Raw genomic sequence first — 8202 nt, 5'->3', positions numbered from 1 at the left:
AATGAGAGGCTGCCACGACTTCGTCTTCAACCTCTCATTCGTTGCTAAAGCTCTGCAACTGTAGGTAAAGCCTTTAGTGACGGTTTTCGTTCGTAGCTACAAGACCTGCACATATCAAAACTTCATACAAGCAAGATAAATTATTTAGGAGACCATGGTTCGACTCAAAATCGTCCCCTGAGTTCAAATATGCCCATAGTTTCTCCTAATTTTGTCTCTATCATAGATCCCCATTTTTGAAGTTTTGAAACCCTAAAATGGCAACTCCATATACCTGCGCTTATACTCAAATTAAACAAACCAGAAACGTTCTACAAGTTCATATGATCATGAATATGCATTTAAAACAAGTTTATGGTGCATGAATTAGTGTAACCGAGTTCAAATAAAAGTCACTGAACCATGACTTATGGAGCTCGATTCTGTGAGCTTCAAGGCCTGGAAATGATTGGAATAGGTTCAGTGATACTTGAGGAAGGTGTTTGAATGTTTAAATCTCACTGAATTAGCCTTAAATCCAAAATTCGAATTTCAAGTTTCTTGCAAAAATTTTGATTGATACAAGAGTGATACAAGCATGTGTTTGGTTCTGAATTTGTGTCTCTATGCTTACTGAAGTATGCTAAGCTATTTATGAGCAATAAGAGTGCTTCAATCTTAAGCTAACAATTATTGATGGCTTTTGAACTTTTGAATTTTTTAATATATAAAGCTTTGAATTCTTTGGCCATGGCTTCATTTTTCTCCACCCTCTTGCTCTAGGCCTGCTGTACAATCTCTATGTTGCAGAAGTTAAGCCATCTTGGTGACTCAAGCTAAGGACAAAAGCTTTGGATAATTGTCTTGAATCATTTCTTTTTTAATTTAATTTTAAATGTAATAAAATTAAATTAAAAAAGAAACAAAAATGTCATGGGCCTAATGTTGGTCATGGGAGCCCTTTAACATCATTAGAAACATGTTTGGATCATGAATGCTTGGCCTCTTTTGGAAAAAAAACCATTTTGATCAATGCTAGTTTCATGCATTTTCCCAAAAAATAGCCAACTTCAACAAGGCATATCTCCCTCAATTTTGATCATATGAAGGAGTTCTTGTACTTTTTAGAAACCTCAAGATGTCCTCTAAAAGCTACTTTGGAAACTTTTTTGCATTTGGAGAAGTTATCTTGATGTTATGGCCTTTGACAAAAAACCACTTTTTATTGACTTTGAAAATGACCTGTAATGTCTGAGCTCATATTTTTCAAATGGTAAATCCAATGACCATGGGATCAATTTAATATGAAAGATAATTGAATTTACTTCAAAACAAGCTTTGGTTGGAATTTTTTGAATGAACGAGGAGAGAGTTATGGCCGGTCAAAGTTCAATTGACTTTTTAGGAGAAAACCCTAATTTTGAAACTTAGGGTTTTGTTGATTTTTGAACTTTTCTTGATGAATTATGATCAACCATTGATCAAATGATGAATCTTTTGACATAATATGGATGTCGACAAAAAATTTCATTTTTGACTGTCTGTTGACTTTTCAGTCAAACTGGTCGTCTGTTGATTGTTTGAGCTTCTGACTGTGCGTCTGAGCGAATTGAAGTTTGAAAATTTGTCTGGTGGTACTTTGAGACATATGGAGGTCCATGAAATCCATTTGAGGTCTCAAAAAACTTGTTCTCCTGAAAAAAACAAAAACCCTAGTTAGGGACTGTTTGTGTATGAGACAGTTAAGCGTACCTGATTTTTGTGCAGTGTTGAGTCTCTGCTGATCATGTGATTATCAGAAGACTTCTAGAACAAAAATCTTGGAATTTTGAAATGCAAAAGATTGATTTGAATGGTGATACAAAACACGGAGAATCGTGTTGTCAGCGGGTTTGATTGTTAATTGGTTGTCCGGGAATTAACATAACAGTTAAAGTGAAAAATTTAACAGTTAAAGTTAATTTTTTTTCTTTTTGTTTTTTGTTGTGTTAATGGTGAAAATTTATTTACCTGAGTTGTTAGAAAAACACAAACATAATAAATAAATAAAATATACTGTACGCGAACGAAATTACCGATAATAATCTTGAAAAATATTTAATGCACTGAAAATTAAATATTTAACTAGCAATAAACACACATAATATTATCTTGATAATTAAACTACCGTACGATAGATAGTACAACATTTAATACTGACAGTACAAATATTACATAATATATAGCGAACAGTACGACAAATAAAATAAACGGTACATTATTTGAAAGCGAAAGATACGACAAACTTTAAAAATGACGATTAAAAACCCATGCTATAAATAACAACATATAGATGTACGGAAGTGTAAGCATCCCAGGTCCGCATTTTTCAGGACTATGCAGATAGAAAAAGGACATGATCACCACCAAAACAGTGATGACCATAAGAAAAAACGTATCCATCCACTTTGCCATTTTTGCTGGGGAAGAAGAGAAAATAATTATGAGATAGTGTGATAGAAATTTGGGAGATGAGTGAAATTTGATGTGAGAATTTATGGAAAAAATGAGGGATATTTATAGAGTGAAAAGAAGGATGGAGGCGTTGGGGAATGAAGTGATACCGTACAAAAAAGGAAAATTTGAATGGTAGTAGAATTTGAAAGAAAGTGTATGGTAGGGTTTGAAAAGAGAGATGTGTGGAATAAAGTTAGGATTTGATTTGAAATAAAGAGATTTGAAAAGAAAGGAAAAGATTTGAAAACAATAGTATAGTACAAAAATTGGTGGGAAACAAAAACTAATAAGAATTTAATTGTTGCCAGTAGAGTCTGAATCCCCGGATTCTGCGCCTGCAAAAAATTTAATTCTATACCAATTACGTCAGTACTATTTATCTGCAAATAAATCTCAAATAAACAGCGTGTGTGAAGTAATAAACAGTACTTAGCGTTTATGTAAGAATAAATTCAACAGCGAACCAAAATACCGTATAAGAAATATTCTAAAAACCGAGTATTCATAAAATCAGGATATTTATGAAATAAAATCCAAGATTATATGAAACTCCCAATTTTTAAACAGAAGTCTGTTGCCTTCTCTCTGAAAAAGATGCAGGCAAATTTTGGGGTATAACATAGAGGATTCATGAAAGGATGAGAGCTTCTCAGAGTCGCCAAAAGAGTTATCATAATAAGAGGAGAAAATCACTTGAGTTCCAGGTGGAAGATCATGTGTTTCTTAGAGTTACTGTGGTAACTGGTGTTGGTAGGGCTTTGAAGTCGCGAAAGCTTACACTGTGATTTATTGGTCCTTATCAGATTTCAGAAAGAATAGGTGAAGTGGCCTATTGGATTGTTTTACCTCAGTCGCTTGCGAGTCTTCATGATATGTTTCATGTATCTCAGTTAAGGAGGTATATTGTGGATCCTTTGCAAGTGATCTAAATGGATGATGTATAGGGGAGAGACAACCTGACACTCAAAGCATCACTCATGTGGATAGTGTTGTTTCTCTAAGGTTGGCATGCATTTTGTTAAAACAAACCCAACAGGATCATGTTGAAGAGAATGCAGTCTACTAATTTCAACATGTCCAACAAGATGTCTCAACATGTCTGGTTTATCATCTTGACTGCAGGAGTTGATATGACAAGTGGATCATGTTTGTAACCTAGTTTTATTTGGAACTGGTATTTGTATTTTTAGGTTTCTAGGAATCCTTATTTGGTTGTAAGTTCCGTTGTTCATTCACAAACCTGTAGGTGTAGAATGTTTGATCTCCGAAGCTTTTAAGCAAGGGGAGTATGTGTCAATTCTCATAAGTTGTGAAGTATTGAGAATTGTGTGTCTTAGAAGAATGTCTTCTGTGTTTTGTTTATTATGCAGTTTGTCACAGGGTTCAGTGATTAAAGGGGTTTGAGGAGGGCCTCATACCTAGGGGAGTCTTAGGTAGAAGTCGTAGGAAGGGTATTGATTAAGTGAGAAGTGTGAACGGGGAGTTTGACTTCGAATTGATACTATCGAATATTGGTTTCATCCCTGGCTTGGTAGCCCCCTGTTGAAGCGCTAAAGCGGAAAGTAGCAAAAGTTTTGGAAGTATTTATCCGGGAAATTATCGTGTCCACAGAGATTAGTGCTACTGAATTTCCCTTCGACGGATTCTTAGTTCTTGAGTTTGGGTTAAATGGGTTTTAAGTAAAAACGGAAAATATAACATATGAACATAAAAAGAATACATTCTTGATAAAGAATAACTTATCTGGTTTGAATGTAAACTACTCCTCACAAACTTAGATTATCACTCTTCCGCACTCAATCTACAATACTCATCAGAGTCACCATATATCCCACACATTAATGTCCATTTCTGCAACACCGACGAGAGTTCAACTATATTGCTCTTTCGCTGATGTATCAACTGATCGAATGACACAGAGGCATTAAACTTATATATTATATGGATGTTAACCCCAATCCTATCTCTAGAATCCAAAGCTAACAGATAACCCCATAATCAAGATTCATGATGTCTATTTCTACAACAACACAAATCCAAAGCATTTAAGCAAAAAGATCAAAGAAACACCGATTAAGATTTGTAAAGTAAACTTTATACAACTAGTAGAAAGAGTAACAAACATCCATGCGTTTAGAGTAATTTACATACAAACTCACCAAAACATAAATACAAAGAGAAGAATAAGATAAATCAAACATCTCATGGGTTGTCAGCTCTGATTGATGAGCAATCCACCTCCGATCATCCAAATGCAAGCTCCAATAGTGTTTTCTAAGCTATCTAGACCAAAAAATGAAGGTTTGATGGATTGGGAACAAATACCCCAAAACCATAACCTAAAAAAACTATTTTCCCCCTATTTATGCACTTTTGGATTTGGTACCGCGCGCGTCGCGGGCAAGAGGGCGCTACGCGCCCACTGTGCTGTCATGAAAAAATCAGCACAAGTGTTTTTGCCATAACTTGAGAACCGTAACTCCAATTTGCGCCCAGTTCAAAGCGTTGGAAAGTTTAATCAATTTCCTATCTAAAAATGACAAAATATCAACCAAATTGATGACTTATTATTCTTTGATTTTGAGCTTTATTCGTTGACGAGTTAGTCAAAATCGCGCGTTTGTAGCCGTGTCTTCGACACTTTATTGTTCTTGCTCCAAATACGCAAGAATACCTACAAAAAGACACAAAAACTATCAAATGGTATAAGAGTATATGAAAATAGAACTATTCACAAAGTATACGTATTTATACACAAAATGGGGAATTATTCAACGAATATCAACAAAAGTCTCGAAAAGTGCCACAAAACATATATACAAAATAAGTACATTTTGGCACTTAACAAACTCTCCCCAAAGTAAACCTGTTTGTCCTCAAACAAGACCAAACACTCAAAGAATCAAAAGTAAAAATCTAAAGAATCGAGAATAAACAAAGTTTAGAAAAATGAAATAATTGCACGGTTCAAACCAAAAATGCACAAACAAAGTAAAAACTTACCACAATCCTACAACAACACATGAAAATGAAACAAATCCTAAGTACAAAAATCATACAAAACATTCTAAACAAAACATGCTCAATCACGAATCACGCCTAGCAAAAACTCATCAGTAGATGAAAAACACCGAAAGGTGAGGACTTTGACACACACCCAACAATCTTGCAAACAATAGACAAAATTATGTGTTCATCCGAAAATAGTATTGAAAATGCAACGACACGAATCACAAGGGCTTTCAAGGTTGTAATGTGGCTTGGTTAACAAACAAGGGATAATTCATAAAGCTAATCAAAACAAAAACTTGCCTAAATCTAAGGGAGTAATTACTTCTACAAAGTTTCAAACAATGGAATTTCAATCAAACTTCTTCTTTCATTCCAAGTTTCACACAAAACACAATACTTATTGCACACTTTCATTCCATTCTCTTTTTGATTTTTTTCTTTTTCAAACTTTTCTCTTTTTTCTTTCTTTTTCACTTCTTTTTTTCTTTCTTTTTCTTAACCTCATAGCATCTAACCAACCAAGTAATCAATCTCTCCCCAACTTGAAGTCAACCAACATTAATGTATGAATAATCCATACTTTCTAAGGAAAGGTAAAAACTCATACATCAACACAAATTTAAGGGTTCAATTAAACAAATAATCAACATCCATGCAAAAATGAGAAAGAAGGAGGTTTTGTGAATAGACCACCTGTTCTGACTGGGAACAACTATGACTACTGGAAACCTCGTATGGAGGCATTCTTAAAATCTCTGGACAGCAAGGCATAGAAAGTTGTTGTGAAAGGATGGAAATATCATGTTGTTCTGGACACGAATAAACAACCCACCTCTATTCTGAAGCCTGGAGGAGATTGGGATGATGAAGAGGACTAGCTTGCTCTTGGCAATTCTAAAGCCTTGAATGCTATATTCAACGGTATTGACAGGAACATCTTCAGATTAGTGAACACATGTGAAGTAGCTAAGGATGCGTGGGAAATTCTCAAAACTGCCCATGAAGGAACATCTAAAGTGAAGATGTCAAGACTTCAGTTTCTCATCACACAATTTGAGAATCTGAGGATGAAAGAGGATGAGAGTATTCATGAATTTCACATGAATGTTCTTGAGAGCGCCTTGGGAGAAAAAAGATGTCAGAAGACAAACTTGTGAGAAAGATGCTCAGGTCTCTCCCCAAGAGATTTGACATAAAAGTCATAGCTATATAAGAAGCTCAAGACATCAACCAATTAAAATTGGATGAGCTAGTTGGATCTCTTCATACATTTGAATTGAGCATCAATGAAAGATTTGAAAAGAAGAACAAAAGCATAGCTTTTGTAGCCAACTCTGAAGATGAGAAGGTGGAAGGTGATCTGAATACAGATGAAGAAATGTCCAATGTTGTAGCTCTGCTTGGAAAACAAATCAATAGAGTAATGAAACAATTAGGAAGGAGCCAAAGATCAAATGTCCAGAACAACTCGTCTGACTTTGGAAGAAGGAGAGATGAAGAAGTGTACAACCAAGGGAAGGGTGTACAGTGTTTTGAATGTGAAGGGTATTGTCACATCAAATCTGAATGCCCTACATTTCTAAAGAAACAACACAAGGGGTTGTCTGCAACTTGGTCTGATGAGAACTCTGAGAGTGACTCTGAAGAGGAGACTGCCAAGCATGTGAAAGCCTTGATTGGAAGATACATGTCTGACGAAGAGGCCAAGAGGGCTGGAACAAAGAAACTCCTATCGTTTGCTGATGATTCTGATGAAGAAAGTGAGAGTCTAAGCTCAAAGTTTCATGACATTTTTCTATTAATAGAGAGATCAAGTACTGGTTCCAATGAGAAACTTGAATCTAGAAGACAAACTATAATGGGCAAACATTCAGAAACTAAGGAGTTTCGACCAAGGCCAAATCCGAAGATGTCAAGACATATGCCTCAACATCGGAAATCATCACAGAAAAGGTACAACATTCCTCCTCATAAACCTGTGCAATGTAATCATTGCATAAGTTATGGTCACTCAAGAACCTCATGTTATAAATTGATTGGATATCCAAAACGTGTGTTGCCCCGTCGAGGGAAACATGATAATTCTAACATGAAGGAAAAGAAGGCCACTTCTCGTGGAACATATGTGAAAACAATGTTTTGCAACACGAGCCATACCAAGTATGGGAGATATTCCATGTGTATGAAGGTTGAAGGGTCCAGTGGAAAGGATGATACTGATACATTGTCCGACAACCTTTCCAAGGTCGACATTAGGAGCTATGCAAGTGTTGAAAGTATTTCGGGTAAATATTTTCTAATATATCGTATCCACAGAGACTGAGTAATATTGGTACCGTTCTATAGTTGGATTATAATGAGTTAGCGAAAAGTAGTGGTTTTGATTGCTTGTTCTTGAATTGCATATAACAGAATAATACTTAAATGATGAATGAGTATGTTGAGTTCTAGGGTTCATCAACCTATTCACATACAATAATCAATTAATCAACAAGTGAACATTATTTAAGTTATTATCTTCATTCATCCTCAAAACTGATATTATGTCTAATGATCAATCTAGAACCACCTCTACCGGTATGATATTCGATCTCTCAGAATAACTATAAAGATAAAGGGAATTAACCGCGATGATTTATTAAAACTTCTTCAAAACCTCATCTCTGAGTATTAATCAACAAGTCAATGTAAAAGCCTAGGGAGAAAGTATAAACC

Source organism: Vicia villosa, linkage group LG4 (genome assembly GCF_029867415.1).
Source record: "Vicia villosa cultivar HV-30 ecotype Madison, WI linkage group LG4, Vvil1.0, whole genome shotgun sequence".
Taxonomy (NCBI): Eukaryota; Viridiplantae; Streptophyta; class Magnoliopsida; order Fabales; family Fabaceae; genus Vicia; species Vicia villosa.
The sequence above is the reverse complement of the archived record's forward strand: the minus strand, read 5'-3'. Positions refer to the sequence as shown.